Below are 16,836 nucleotides of genomic sequence, written 5' to 3'. Positions count from 1 at the left end.
CGACTTTTTATCAGAAGAAATAGAAATTTAAAGACTCAAAATGATACGGGGACACGATGTACTTCACAATGTTCAAGAAACCACTCGAGCCTGCGATAACTGTGCAAAATAGTTTCATGCAGCTAACTACATCGCTACGAGCCTTCTTCGTACCACTGCTAAACTGCTAGTGTAAACAGGTCAAGGAAACGTTTTCAAGAATCTAATAATGGTGTTGTTCGAGATACTTGAACCATACTTCCTTAATGATTTTGTCAGACTTTCTTCCATTCCGATGATTCAACCGTTTTAATAATTTACAAACAACGTAAGAAATTTCTCAAAATTACAAAATTAATTATCGATTCCTTCGTTCAATATGATACGTCACGATCTTTTTGGGACGTGACATTATTTCAATAATAACCAATTCTACTTTCTTACTAAAATGCATATTTAATAGGATGAAATAAATATAATGGTTTATTTCTGGAGGTGCGCGCAATGTATAATTTATTAATCTGGTGTAAATTAAGAAGAAATATTTAAAATCTTAAATCTAATTAAAATGGATATATTGAATTTTTAATTCTATTGAATAGAAAATGAATGTACAGATATTTAATTATATATTGATGATAATTTTGAAGAATTTATTCTGAAAATTATTATTTAAAATAAATACAAAATGAATTAGAAGAATTGATTTTCACAATCTATTTCCATAAAAGAATTCACGTTGAAATTCAACAAAGACTCAATTTCGAAATTTCTAAAGAATCGTGGTTGAAAAATATCTGAAAAATGAAAGATCAAATATATATAGCCGATCGAAATAAAATATTAGAAAAACATAAAGGAAATAAAAACGAGGAAAGTATTGTTTAGAACAATAAAAAACGAGGGATGGAAACGCTGTCCCCTGTACATATTCTGTAATAAAGTAAAATATGGTCTTTTCCATCTGGCATCGTTTTCTTGAGTTCCACTCGCCAGTACTTCCACTATAATTTGAGAGTATCTACGAACGCTTAAGAGAGAGAGAGAGAGAGAGAGAGAGGCGTAGTTTATTCCTCACTGAAATTTTCCAACTTGTTCATTAAAATTCCGCGTGTTTTACGACGCTGGCCAACTTCCTTGGCCAACTACCGACGAACTTGTTTCATTACTCCTCTTTACGACGAGAGATTATTTTCGAAATTGGATAACGCGCTTGTGCTCGTTCAATTTACTATTATTCCAGTTTACGTTAGAATTGTAAGCTATTATAGGCTGGAAGCCATGATATTTCGCAGTCAAAAATTTGAAATCTTTCGCTGAGTTTTCCAAGACAATTTTTCGAGACAATTTTCCACGCAACTGAATAGAATTATTAGATTTCGATCAATTTTATTCGAAATTGATACGATTATTTTCAAAATACAGAAAAAAATATATAAAAAAATTTAAAAAAGAAAAATAATAATTGCCAATAATCATCAAACTGCATGCCAATAATTGCAATATTATATAACTTCCTATATTATATAATATCCACCAGATGGATTTACCTCATTATTCTTCTTTACACATATAAATATATTTTATAATCTAATTTCTACTACTTCCATACATTAAACATAGTCTATTGCTTTGTCTGGCTAAGAAAAAATATGCATTCTCTCTTTTTTTTCTTTCACTTATAAAGTTACAATATCTTTAGAGAGACTGAAATAATATTATTTCTAAATCAAACTTGCAGAAACTTTTAAAATGATATTTTGAATAATTATTTCAAATAATTTCATTTAAATTCAAAAATTAGAATTTTATATTCAGTCAAATTTCATCTGATCAAAACTTCCAATTGAAATCATTTTCTATTTCGAAATTTCCTTATCAATAAATTCTCCTTTTTCGATGCTTTTCTTTCCTCGAATAAGACAAATATATCGAAGACGATAGATTAAAAAAAAAAAAACGATAGTATCTGAAATATTGGCGCAGTAGAAAGGAACGATAATCCATTTCATTTCTTTCGTATATCGGTATATTTACAATCGGTAAACATTTAAATGCAACTCCAACAAAGACTCCTAGGTTAGGATATAGGGATTATTAATCTAGACAAACGTTGCTAACGAAGGACGAGCGAGGTTATGTACATAAATGTAGAGACTATGCAAAGTCGGGATTGCTTGGTACGTAATCGATATCGTAGAAAGGCACATGTTCCACTATTTTCGACGCTGTATAAAGTTTCTAATAATCTGAACTGAAAATAATTATAATTAAATATATAATTAAATATAAATATATAAATATATAATATAATATAATATAATATAATATAAATAAATATTAATAATTAAAATAAACTGAAAATAATTGTTCATCTATATATTTAAAATTAAAAAAAGAACATCTTCTATTGATCATTAATTAAGATATGTTTCATTTTAAATTATATTTTACTTTATAACTAGAATTTTACTATTATTACTAGATATTTTATTTTAAATTTTTTAGTTCTGTTATTAGATATTACTAATAGATATTTTATGTTAAAAAATCATGAAAATGTTTTTATCATATATTGTTATATATGCTAAAATGAATTATGTGAATTTTTTTTATGATTTATAATAATTAAATTATAAATCGTTCGTTATTTGTAAATAATATAATAATTAGTAAAATATATATATACATGAATAAGTAATATAGTAAATAAATAATAAAATAATAATGTATACATAGATTTCTTGTAGTTCAAAGTCTCGATTGAATCGTTGATATAATTTCTCAATAGATATTCAAGTTTATTTTTTTAATAATATGCTTTTTAATTTTTTTTTTTAATTGAAAATCTCTTTTGTAATAACTCGCAATTTTTTTATATAAAAATCCATAATAACTATCATTACTATCTAAGAATAAAATAGCAAAAGAATAAATTTTGATATCTCTCTAGAATATGATAATTTTAATATTTAAGTATATTAAAACTAATGCTAAAAATAAATTAATTAAATAATAAAAGTGACAGAAATGACTTTTTAAAAACCTTTTCGCGAACTACAAATTGAAAATCAAATATTCTAACTAATACTAATACTTATGAACAAAGCTGTATATCCTAACTATAACTGATAGTTTCCAACTTTAATATTAAATTGTCAGGAATGGACTCGCTATATCACAACTCAAACATCTACGAAGCAGGAAATAAAGTAGTTGAAAAGTTATAAACAAAGGGGTTAAAATTGTATTTAAACAGAAACGGAATTACCAGGCGAAGTCGTAAAGTTCGGGGCCGGCTGTTCAGATTTGCAGTCTCAATTAAAAGAAAGGACCAGATTCGTGGAAAATGAAAGAACGAAAAGACGAGAAGTGCTTGCGTTACGAAAGACCGACCGGTAGAGAAAAGAAAGGAAATGAAGAAGAACGGGGGATGGAATAAGAGAGAGAAGAGGAAAGCATTCAATTTGCTGCAATCGTATTCCTACTTCTGTACGAGCGTGCAAAAACGAAGGCTACCGAGGAAGGGCATGGAAAAGAAGCACCAACAGACTATTTATTAATTAAATTCACGAGGAATATATGATGATTCCACTCAAATTATAATTTTCTTTTTTTCCCCTTTTATTCATAATTAAATCAAATGAAAAAATATTCCCAAAGAAATCGAAGAAGTTTATAATTAACGCGAATTAATGTTTGTTACAATTTATACGACATTTATAAATGCTAGAGTTTTGCACTTATATAATTATATTATTGCATTGCAAAATAATTCTTAGAGAAAATTCTTAGAGATAAATCTTTTTGAAAAATGATGTTAACTTTTGTTGTGTGTTTAAATGAAGATTTATTTAAGTTGTTTTATTTATTAGTTTTACTAAAATTAAAGATTAATGACAATAAAGCCATCAAATTAAAATGATAGATTTCAGATTTTTTATTTTGCAATTATTAATAAATTTGTATTGATGAAATTAATATTAATTTTCCACAATTATAAACGTATTAAGAAAATTAATATTGATTTTGAAACGAAAATATAATTATATTTGAAATATAATTTTTATAGTATTATTTCAAATTTAATATTTATATATATATATATATTATTTATAAATTTATATTTTTATATATTATATATTATATATATTTATATATTATATATATTTTAATTTTTTAAACAATTAAAGAGAAACATTTAAAATTAATCAGTGAAAAGATAACATTAAAAGTAAAATTTTATCATTCATAAAATATTATATCCTAACTGAAATTTTTCATTCCTATTCGTCAGATATTCCATTTTCATTTATTCCATTCATTGAAACATATTTTTAATAGAGAAAAATTGAATGATGCACATAGAAATTGAATACCGACAAAAGTTATTTGAAGGAATTAATTATGAGAAAAGTCAAAAAATTTTTCAAAAAAAGGCCATAGAAACTATTCAATAGATAGAAAATTCTTAAGAACGATATTTGATAAAATTCATTTTATAAAAATATTATCCACTCTTGAATTTCTCTGAAATTTGTCTAATTTTAGAAACTTTAATAATAATACACGATCGCAATATGTTTGAGATATAGCACACAATCGATACGACAATAAGAAATACAATATCTCGAATAAAACATCAAGCCAAGCGATTCAGCTATGAGTTTCTTTGAAGTCCATATCTTCGAGGACTGGAGTGTCTCTCATTCAATTGACTGAATTGACTGATCTATAACTCCCTTCAAAGTTCATCGCCACAGAAGTTGGGGTCAAACGCCTTTGTATCGACACAACTGTTTAAGACTAATCTCTACAAGAATCTCTTGTTCCATCGTCTCCAAAGATCAAATTACTCGATTGAAATGATTGAGGAAATTAGTAGCACAAATTGTCTTTTTTAGAAATAAGATAAATACATATAAGATTTTTATTTTTATATGATTAATCTAAGAATTAGCATTAGGATATTTGCTTAATTTTGACAAAACTTTAATAATTTGTAATGATTTTGTGCTTTATTATTATTAAAATTATATGTTAATATTGGAATGTTATGAGATTTGATTTTTAAAAATTAATATATTTTAAAATTAAATTAACATACATATATAAATGTAAAATTTTAGAAAATATAAGTAATTCATCTCAACAAGTTATTTAAATATCTTCTCCAATTACATCTTCAACAATGAATTCAAACTAATAAAATAAAATAGCTAAATCTCTTAACTATATAATTATACAATTTTAATTTATATTGATTTTACAATATTCATTTTAAAACATATTAAATATTATTGCTAAATCATTCTACTTGATATTAAATTGCAAAATGTTTAATGAAATTTCATGATAGAATTTATCATACTAAAAATTACAAAATAGTAAATTATTGTGCGAAAGAACTTTGAATTATATTATATTATAAATTCAAAGGATTTATATAAATTCAAGCTTTTATAAATACGAATAATAATACACATGTGTTTCAATATTAATGAAAGTATACAGATTTTTCTATTAAAATTTAACTTCGCCTCACAGTTTTCTCAAATTAAAGATTTTATCGCTACTAATACTTTTTCTTCAAATCTAATTGCCAATACGACCTTAATTACCCTTTACATACATCACTGACATTTCTCAAAAAAATAGATAAAAAAATCTAGAAGAAATAGGATGCCAAAATTCTAGAACGAATATAAACTATAAATGATCATTATTCCAATAATTCTCCAATCTGTCTCCTGATATTTCAAAAATAGAACGTTTAGAATCATTAGTAGATATTTAGAATCTTTTCTGAAGTTTCACGTATGACCTCGAACAGGAAGCATCGCTCGTTTTATTCTCGAAGAATCATATGATACCGTTAACCGACGAAAGAAGGTTTCTGGTCCAAACTCCATTTGTAACGAGCATCCTCCATCCCCGTATAGAATGATTCATAAATGCATAATTTGAAGAGTTAAATTTGCATATTAAAATAACTAATAAATGTTACGTGAACATATATTATTAGTTGAAAGTTGAAAATCACTAATATATTCCAAAAATTCAAGAACTCGAAGTTAGGTTAGAATTTTGTAAACCTCGAAAAACTTTTTAATAGAAATCTACATATATAAATGTAATTTATTAGTGTCATATATCATTAATAAATTAATAACGATATTTAATTTATCGCTAATTTATATTAATAACAATATTTTGAGAATTTAATGTAGAAATTCAAAAGATTGAAGTTAGGTTAAAATTTTATAATCTCGAAAGTTAGATTAAAAATTATTATTGATATCTATGATACTAATTTTTAATAAGAATATTTGTTGAGGATTCAATGTAATCACAATTAGAAAAATTCCAATTTTAACTTTTAATGTATATTCTAATTATTTAATTTATATTATTGTTAGTTTTCGAATTATGGATGATTAAAGAGAATGTTGTATCCATCATCTTTTGATCCTTTAATTTTTTTTTTTCAATCTAAGCGAACAATGTGCAAAATTTACAAAAAATGATAAAAAATGAATTTAAGATTATATATACAAAAATAACATATAGTTGAAGCGCAAAGTAGATATTTGAAACTTTTTCTCTTATTATTATTATTAACTTAGAAATATTCACATGACATTTTTGTGTAAATTTATCTCTTTATAAACATACATTTATGAATCAATTTATATTTAATATCTATTAAAAATTGAATATTTGGGATGAATCAATAATTTATTGAAATTTATATGAAATGAAATTCATTTATTCGTAATTTAATACAAAACTACAAATTAGAGGAAGAAAATTTCTATTTCAAATCTTTTATATTCTGATCGAAATGATCAGCATTAGAACTAATCAACGTCTTAATGGATGTTATTAATTAGTTAACTCAAAAATTATAACTAAAATACGACTAAGATGTATGTTCACACGATATCTTATTATTTATTTTTTATAGATTTGAATTATGGACATATATTTATGAACCATCCTCTATAATGGTTTACAGCACAGTTGAAAGTACGAAAGCGGTAACCTATATACCCATCCGCATGGCAAATCATATTCAGTTGGCAAAATGAAAACGGGCCGTGATACACCCTCCAACGTTCATCCAACCCACCCACATTTCCATCCGACACCTATCCGCTTGAATACCGTGCTAAATGTGCACTTGCATCGTTATCGATAGGAAACGTTGCATCAAACGTTGCTAAGTTCAAATATCATGGGAGGAAAAGAGAAAGAATTTGTTCTGAAAAATATTTTCTTTTTCCTCTCGCTATCTATGTCTGTTTTGGACCGTTCATAAATCTTGGCCGACCACGATACTCGAGGATGAAGAGGGGTGGACAGTTTGTGGTCGATGAGGAATAGTGTCGATGACAAATGTTAATAAAAAGATAGATTGTCCTGGATCTCACGTAGTTGAAATATTCGTCTTACTATTTTGCTTGATTTAAAAAAAGAGACACTTAAGTTTTTTTCAAATATGAAATCTATTGGTGAATAATTCAAAGATTTGGAAGATTTCTTTAAATAATAGGGAACAGTAGAAAATATAAATTCTCTTTTTTTCTCTTTCATTTTTTTAAAACTCAGTCTATACAGTAATTAATAATTAAATTAAAAGTAAATATTCAAAGCAAAACTAATCATCAATATCAATTAATCATGCACGTTTAATTCACACACTAACTTCAATCATTAATTTTATTCTAGATTCTATATACTGTTCATTTGCATATCTCTAATATTATCCTATTCATCTCATTTAACAAAATCTAGTAATTCTTACAAAGAAATTAGAAAAAAAGAGTTCTAAGACCTTCTATTGGTTCATAGCCCTTTGAAACTAAATATCGATCCAAGAATATTGTTAAAAGCATTTTTACTGCTATTCTTGTTTACATTTTTGATGCATATGAAACGATGCCTGCATCGTTGGTATTTAGATATCAACTATTATGCGCGATAGAATAATGTTAAATTATTCACTATGGGAACGGACAATAAACACGCGAGTTGTTTTTTCATTGATTTTTTAAATCATTACTATATGTGACACAATGCATTAACAATCATTAATTTCATTGCTGTTATAGATTATAATCGATTGCGTAATTAAAGCGATTGAAAATGTGTGGAATAAGATGTATGAGAAAAATACCATTATTCCTCTCGTTAGGATATTTCTCGTGTGAATATTTCTCTACAGTGATTTGTTTCTGTCAAATTGTAGGAAAGGAGGAAAAGTTTTCATGAAATTTTAATATGTAGTTTCTTGGAATACTAAGGGAAAATGCAAGCAAAATGTCAAGTCTCAAAGGTACGATCATCTAAATGTCAAGTCTCATCGTTCCCTCGATATGTATCTTTCGCACATTTCGAATAAAAATATATATTCTATGAAACGAAATTGGAAGAGAATAATAATAGGATAAAAAATATTTTGTATATTGTAAAATAATTCGAATAATTTTATTCGAATTGAGTTTTAGAAAAGTTTCACAAATATTTTAAAGAAAAAAATAATTCGTTTAGGTGGATTCAATATTAAATCGAGTTCAATGTTTATATTCAATCTATTTATAAATACTTGGAAAATTTTATTTCTAAATTTAATTAAATTTTATATTATTATTTAATTATTATATTATATAATTATATTATATATAATTATATATATATTATTGTTATATTTTTAATATAGCTTTCTTCAAACATTATTTTTATGAAATTCTTTTAGATATCAAAATAATTATATTTTCTTGAATTTTACAGATATCCAATTTTTTACAATTTGCCCATAATTTATTGCAATATAATAAATATATATATTGAAAAAGAATGGAATAAGCGCAAAGTGATAAAAATTATTAAAAAATTTAAAAATCAATCAATTTAATTTTATTACCATTGTGAAATACGAAGAAAAAAATATCAAAAAAAACTTTATTGATAAAAAATTTATCAATAATTATACAATAATTTTTCATAAATTCAATCCATAATTATTAAAAATAATCAAATCAAAAAATTAACAATTAACAAGGACAAATGAGCAATGCAATGAATACAGTAGTTAACATTAAAGTAGGTCAGCCAATTGAATCAAGAGATTTTTCTGCTAATAAATATCCTCAAAAAGAAGTTAAACAATATTATAAAATACAATTGTATCTTTAAATAGACATCAATTATTCTTCCACTACAAAGAATACTTACAAAAAATTATTAAAAGAGTGCTAATATATATCGCAAATGAAATTATTAAAATCTGAAAACCTCGTAATTAGAACTTAATTATTTCCTGCAATTAATTTCATTGTTAATCAAAAAAATATTCGTCCTAGAAAAATTCGCCCTAATGAAGGGACACGATATAAAAAACTATCAATCTGCAAATGTGTCATGCAAATAATAAATTGGCAATTAAATTTCTCATTTCTTTTATAATTATATCAAACATATATATATTTATTATTTTTTATTTAATTTCTTATTTCTTATATTTATTTAATTTTCTTATTTTGAAATTAAATAAATTTTTAAATAATCTAATTGATTATATCTCTTTCCAATTAACATTACATTAATATATCCTTCTAGACATCAAGTAATAATAGTAAAAAAAAGCAAGACAAATAAATGTATCACATTTTTCTGTAATTTTCAGTTCTGAACGTTCTGAATATACTTGTCAATTTATTAAACTCATTTAAATGAATATAATTATAAAAAAGAAAAAAAAATTGCGATACAAATTTTTCACAAATTCATGCTATTTATGAAAATTAGGTTCAAAAAATTTCAGTGTATCTTTTGGGAGGAAATTTGAAAACACTTTATGCAAAACGTAAAACTTCCCAACTTTGGTTCAAAACTTCTATCAGAAAAAAAGTAATGCAAATCTGTTGCAAACTTCTACATGCCACTTGTTATATTCTTAATACTTTCTGAATAATAGCAATCTTAAGTGAATTTCTGAAGAAGAAATTTGCTTTGTTGAAAGATCTTCCTATAACATGCATGTAAATCTCATTATAGCCTTCTTTCTTTAATTATTATCTTTTGAAAGTAAACCTAAATTTTTCGTTGCGAATAGTATCAAACTCAGATAACTAGATAAAGTTATTTAACTTGCTACAATCGACTATAAAACGTGAAAATAAGTTATCATTTCTTTAATCATTTAACACATTTTACAACTGAATAGAAAATATAATTTTACTTCATATCCTTTTTATTATTATCCATTTATATTAATTTATTACATTAATTTGTATTTTCAGAATTTAATGTTATTATAAAAAAAATTCTCTGTATATATAATATAAAAACATTCTTTTTAAATTATATAAACATTCTTTTTAAATTAAAACAATTTGAAATATTATAATATTGAATAATATAATAATTGATATTTTTTGCATCCCGCAACGTATGTCACATACACAGTTGAACACGTGTTACGTGAACCGGTACTGTATAAAGGGTTGTAGGGGAGAGGATTTGAGAGACGGTAGGAGGAACTGGAATGCCGCCAACTTTCCATGTTCGATGATTTCACATTAAACTTTCAATGTACGACCGCGTCGGCGGATGTCGCGAGGACAACGACAAACGAAGGTTCAGCAAAGCGGCGATAAACGGGCATTTTATTAAAGAGTCTTTCCGCGAGAACATTTCCATCGTTACATTATGAAGAAGACAATACGCGGAAGTTGTTCTATAAAAGCCATCCGCGTTCATAAAGGAGTAACAACTGCCTCAACTCCCGCAACAGAGAAACACTTTATGTAAAGAGTGCATGGACGGCTGTTTCCACATGGATAGTCTGGTATAAACTTTTTTTCCCCCATGCATATTTCAATGTTTGGCGAGTATGGGTTGGGGATAATGGCGGAAAAGTTTTTAAACAAGTTTTTTTTTTTCACATTTTGGCGAGCATTCGAAGACACCCGGTGCCGGTAAGGAAAGATCATTAAATTGTTATAAAAATTAATTTTTAAATAAAAATACTGTGTCACTATGAAAAGTATTTGCAAAACATTGTTATATCTGATTTTTATCTTATATTATGTTGATGTACTGTATAATAAGTGTTCATATAAGAGTCAGGTTATATTGTATTTCATATACTTTATTGATATATTTTTACATAACTATATAAAAATTTACTTTGGAAATGAAATATAGAATATTATTAAAGAAATACTTTTTGGAAAATAAGAACAAATGCAAATACTTTCTGTAATTATTGTAAGTATTTTTAATTCTTTGTTATACTATATAAGAATTATAATAAATCGAAATTATTTTGCATTAAAATATCAAATCTCATAGAAGATTAAGATCTTTCATCTTATATTACTGATATATGATTTTATTTGATAATATAATTTTCTATTTAAAATAAGAGAATAGATAGTCAAATTTTAATGCTGTATTCTATTCTTGAAAGATAAAAAAAAGATATAAAAAGTTCTTTCTTTTTGATATATAAAAACTTTATGTGATCTTTTGGAATAATAAATATCACATTGATATTCTCTATTATTTTTTGATCTTGTATAAAATGAATATTTTTTCATTCAATATTAGAATAAATCATCCTAATAAAACTAAATTATCAAATTTCTAGATAAAAATAAATTTACTATTAATAAGCATAAGTTTTCTTTAATATTAAGAGAAAATTTACTCTGTTACAGTATTTATTTCTAACAAAGTAAAGTATTACCTTGTAATTCTACATATAATGAGTTTATTTATATGATACTTCATATAAAATTTTGAAAAGTGAACAAAAAATTATTTATATTTTCAAAAGAAAAAATTTCCAGATACATGTTATGTAATTTTTCTTCATTTTTAAAAAAAATTAGAATACAAAATTTGATTTATTTTTAAAGCATATTATTTTTCAAATTGTGAAAAACTTGATAATGTAAATAATCTATAAATAAATTATGATAAATGAAACGAAACTTTTTATTTTTAATTTTCAAATATTTTGATTAATGCAATGTGTATTTCTGAAAATCATATTTAATACTTTTACAACTCTCATATAATATTCTAAAAATAAATAAATGATGAATGTAATGATATGTAACATTTGATAATTATATGTAGAAGTAGTGAGATGTAGAATTGTGAAAAAAATAATCCAAAAAAAAAAATGGCAAAACTTTCAATAAGTTTTCAACTTATCATATGTCTGATCTTAAACAGATTATTTCCCTTTGAAATTCCCTTACTATATTTCGTTTTTCTTCTACAACTCAATTTAACTATAATTTATTATAATTTGATTTATTCTGTTCTCACTTATTTTTAATTAAAATTATTAAATAATAGTTCATAATGATTAGTTCAAATTATTTATTTTTACAATATTTCGTTTTAATTTTACATGATAAAGATCTTCTATCATTTGACATATACAATATAAATAAGAAATAGAATTAAATAACTTTATATTAACTTTATATAACTTTATATAAATTAATTCAAATTTAATCCAAGCTATTATAATTATAATTAACTATAAATATATATTATAATTATAATCAGCTATTCAAAAATATCGATTAAAAATTAAAATGAAATTCTTTATAAAATTTACAAATATTAAATTTACAAATATTAAAAATACAAATATATCATGATAAATTTAAAAAAACATCTGATATTAAACAATTTAACTTTATATAATATAAAAACGAATTTAGATCATCACTGAATCACGTATTTATACTTATCGATATTATTTAATTGCTATAAATATGTAATATATCAAAAAAAAAATATTCTGATACTAGTTACTAGTACTCTAAACTTTGATTTTAAAATAAATATTAATAAGACAACAAAATTAGAAAATAAAAATTGTTCAATTCAATACAAATCACAAATATTAAAAAAAATGATGAAAAAAATATGAATTTTCACTTTACAAAATTTTAAAATAAACTATAAAGACAATTAAAAAATTTAATTGTTAATTCTAAAAAAAATAAAATAATAATTTTTCATAAAAATTTATGAATATTTGAGTGAATATTACTTTTGTTTATATTTTTGAACAAGAGTAAAATTAACATATTAAAAACTATTTTTTGTTAATAATTGTGTTCTATTCTTCTGTTACATGATTGTATCATTTTTCTTTAATATCCATTATTTTTTTCTTGTTCAATTTATTGTGTAAGAATAGTTTTGCTTTTGTATAAAAACTCATTATTTTAATTTAATAAATTAAGTTTGTAATTTATTCGAATATATTCTCCCAAATTATAAACATATTTTTTTATACATCTAATAATACCGAATTATGCAATTAACCATTTAATAAATAAATTAATTATTTACTTATTAATAAAAATAAAAAATCTATTAATTTATTGCGTAATTCCATATTGGTAGATATATAAAAAAAAAGCTTTATAATTTACGAGAATATATTCGAATAAATTACAAATTTAATTTATTGATATATTATATGTCATAAATTTTTACAATATTTCATGTAAGTATTTCATGTATCAAAAAAATGAAAAATAAAATATCCGAAGTATCAACCGGGAAATATTTGACTAAGTAATCCTTTAATTATATTTAGCAATGTATCCATTGAAAGTGTTATCAAGACAACGGAAAAAAAGAAATTCTGATAACATATTACTCACATGTCTCTGATGGATTGGAGTAACGTGCACAGCACACGTAATCCTCGTCAAAACAGCTGCAAAAACGCTACACACACACGGAACACTGATCGAGAGAGAGAGCACACCGAACCAGTTCACTTCAGTTGAATAATCGCACGATACATCTAAAACTATGCCGATGGGAGAACCCATCCAGGAGATCAAGAGAAAAAAAAAAAAAGTATAGTCACTTCGTTTCCATCGTGTTGTTTCGTTTCATCCGTGTCAGCGATACAATAAGTTCATTCTATCCTCCTTCCTTCCTCACCATTCCTTCCGTCACTGTTTATTCCTACCTAAAACAGTATTTCACCATGCATAGTAGCACCATCCATGTATATTTGATCATTATGATCAAAAGAAAAAAAAAATCGTTAAGAACACTAAAATGATAATACGCTTCTTTTTATCGTCTTACAGTCGTAACACGCGCGCAGTTCGATATGAATCCGCAAGTAACGCGAATGTCTTCATCGTTTCCCGCGTTTTAACACAGAGAATTTACCATACAGATCGTGTCCAAATCCCACAATTCCAAGACTCGTCCCACCGCAGATTCCTCATCATTAATCACGGCGCCCATTTCCCATTCCGTTAAAATGCGGGCCTCGAGAACATAAGTCCGCAGAAAAATCACGGAATGGGAGTCGTTTCGCCGCGAGGTGGCCACGAAACGAGGTTAATGGCACTCGAGATGCTCCATACAGTTTGCCACCTCGAACACGTCGTATGCGATCAGCTGCAATCCCGAAACGATCTCACAAATTCATTAGTATCGAGAAATACAACAAAATCAAGTATAAATGACAATAACGAAGCACAGGATATCCTAAAGTGAATGTCGCTTTTCATCAGTAGCAGGGACGGCACTTATAGTAACCCACTTTCAAGCGACATCGTTTTATTCCACTGTGGTTTACTTTCTAGATCCACGATATTTTTTTCAATATTATGATCACTCGTAACACGTACCGATCACACAATAATTGAATTCCACGACCTCAGTTAATTCCCAGCATTGCCACTCGATGACCAGCTGACAGCATCGAGATTGCGACGAGGAAAACAGCCCTCGCCTTGCTCCATTTAGCGTCGATTTTAGGAGATCATCTTATTACAATTATTTTTTCACACACTATTTCCAATTGTTCCCCGATTCACAAGATAATTCGATAAGCATCGTGAATGATTTGATGTGATGCAAAGCACGAAAACAACGAACGTGCGATGAGAATGGTGCACACATCGAATAACCTCGCGCAGCCAAAATGGTGGACGACACTCCCGTGTTCTGCTTTAACTCGGTCGCCCGCCGCGTCCTCGTCTTCTTCTCTTAGCTAATAATCGTCGATCATAACACAGCTTTGAAATAAGTAACACAGGATCTTGAACATAATCACACTGTCGAACGATAAAATGATGAGATACGATCAAGTAGAGTGCACTGGAACCGCCTTCTGGTGCACAACACAACACAGCACCTCCGTACGCGTAAAGTGGACCACCCGGCTGGCGCGTTCACATATCCATTTCCCAAATTACACATCTATTCACAAATGTTCCTTAGTGATTAGGAAACGGCTGATAGGGTTTAAAAAGGTTTTTGGCCCAGTCACCTGATCGTGGCGTGGAAAAAACCTCCACGAAAGACGGCAGCGTCGACAAGCTCCTCGCTGAGGGCATTCCAGCGCAGGCAGGGTGGACCGAAACGAATACCGCGCCATCTGACGGCTAAGCCATTGACCCAACAACTGGCATGGCCGCGCAACCAACCCTTGCGTCAATAACAATCGAATCGCACTCAAGGCGACTTTCGCTATATCATTCGCATCGAGATATGCTAACGTCATTCTCTTGTTAGCCAATTCTCATTATATCTGGAGCAATGTTGATCGCACAAAATCGAAATGTTTTCTTTCCATCCAAACTCGCGATTTAGTGCATTTTTTCGATTAACCGCGCACCAAACTATGGGGGCGGCTGCGCGATTCGAACTGAGCACAATTTCGCATGGGAACCGCGACCCGACGACGGAAATACACGAGACTATACGAATGCGATTTCCTGAACAGTCGAATGTCGAGACATCTAGGAAAGATATATTGAGATTTAAAGGGATTGTTCTGTCGATCGAAGGGATAAACACTATCATATGGTCAGACAGTGACCTGTTAATACAAAAGTATATATTATTATAAAATGAATAGATATAGAAAAATAAATAAAATTTCATATCAATGATATGATATAAAAATGTATCTTTAAAACTTCCTATTATTCTTTTTAATTGCAATTAATATTTTATTATTTTAATAATCAAATTATTAATTTCATTATCTATAATGAAAATTTACTTTTGTATAATTTAATTAATATCGAAATATATTAATATTATTATTTTATAAGTGATAAAAATGATAATAAAGATTATAAAATGATAAAGTAACTTTTTTATTATAATTTTATTTCAATATAGTCTCGTAATGTTTAAAATTCCAATCATGCATTTCCTCTTCTTCTTCTTCTCTTCTATCTATTGAAACTTTTTCTTCTTTAGGTATCTGAAACATTATTTTAAACTATCTTTCTTTTTCTCTTATTTATATGAGATTTGTTTTTATTTATTATTAATAAGAAAAAAATAATGATATTATAATTTATAATAGTTTACAAAATTTATAAGTATATCTTAATATATTTTTAACATGCTTAATAAATATATCTAAATATAAGTTAAAAAAATAATAAAATATAAAATAAAATATAAAAATCACTAAATAAATATAGAAAATATACTGGTTCTTCCTTGATTAAAGATCGGAGATAATGTAGCTCATTATCTTTCTCTAATTGCCATTGATTACGTTCTTGAAATTTTCTATAATCTAATAACCAAAATCCAAGATAACCAACAGGATCATAAGGTTTCTTTGATATAATTTCTTTTATCGCCATCTTTAATGGCAATTTTAAACATTTTTTTAGCCATATACTATCAAATGACAATTCTTCATCTGTTATACTTGTGCAATATAGTGTTTCACTTTCTTCTTCTTTTAAATTGCAATTATCTTATTATAATATTTTGTTATTATTATACTTTATCAAATAATATTTTAAGATATAAATA

At 26.2% G+C, this 16,836-nt stretch overlaps 1 protein-coding gene across 4 annotated transcripts in view; it reads right to left on the bottom strand.

Moving 5' to 3' along the window:
• The window catches only part of LOC102670659 (inactive rhomboid protein 1), a 394,154-nt gene that overhangs the window by 375,062 nt on the left and 2,256 nt on the right, over window positions 1–16,836 (bottom strand). For 2 of the 4 annotated variants that reach the window (XM_031508528.1, XM_031508531.1), the window contains exon 1: window positions 13,686–15,747. The exons of 1 other annotated variant lie outside the window; for it this stretch is intronic. The gene's annotated coding sequence lies outside the window, so the exon portion shown is untranslated. Of the gene's footprint in view, window positions 1–13,685; window positions 15,748–16,836 lie in introns of those variants that run through there. One more of the 4 variants, XM_031508530.1, reaches the window with a different exon arrangement.

The sequence above is a fragment of the Apis dorsata genome, unplaced genomic scaffold (genome assembly GCF_000469605.1).
Source record: "Apis dorsata unplaced genomic scaffold, Apis dorsata 1.3 scaffold_88, whole genome shotgun sequence".
NCBI lineage: Eukaryota > Metazoa > Arthropoda > Insecta > Hymenoptera > Apidae > Apis > Apis dorsata.
This window is presented reverse-complemented; position numbering and strand designations above follow the sequence as displayed.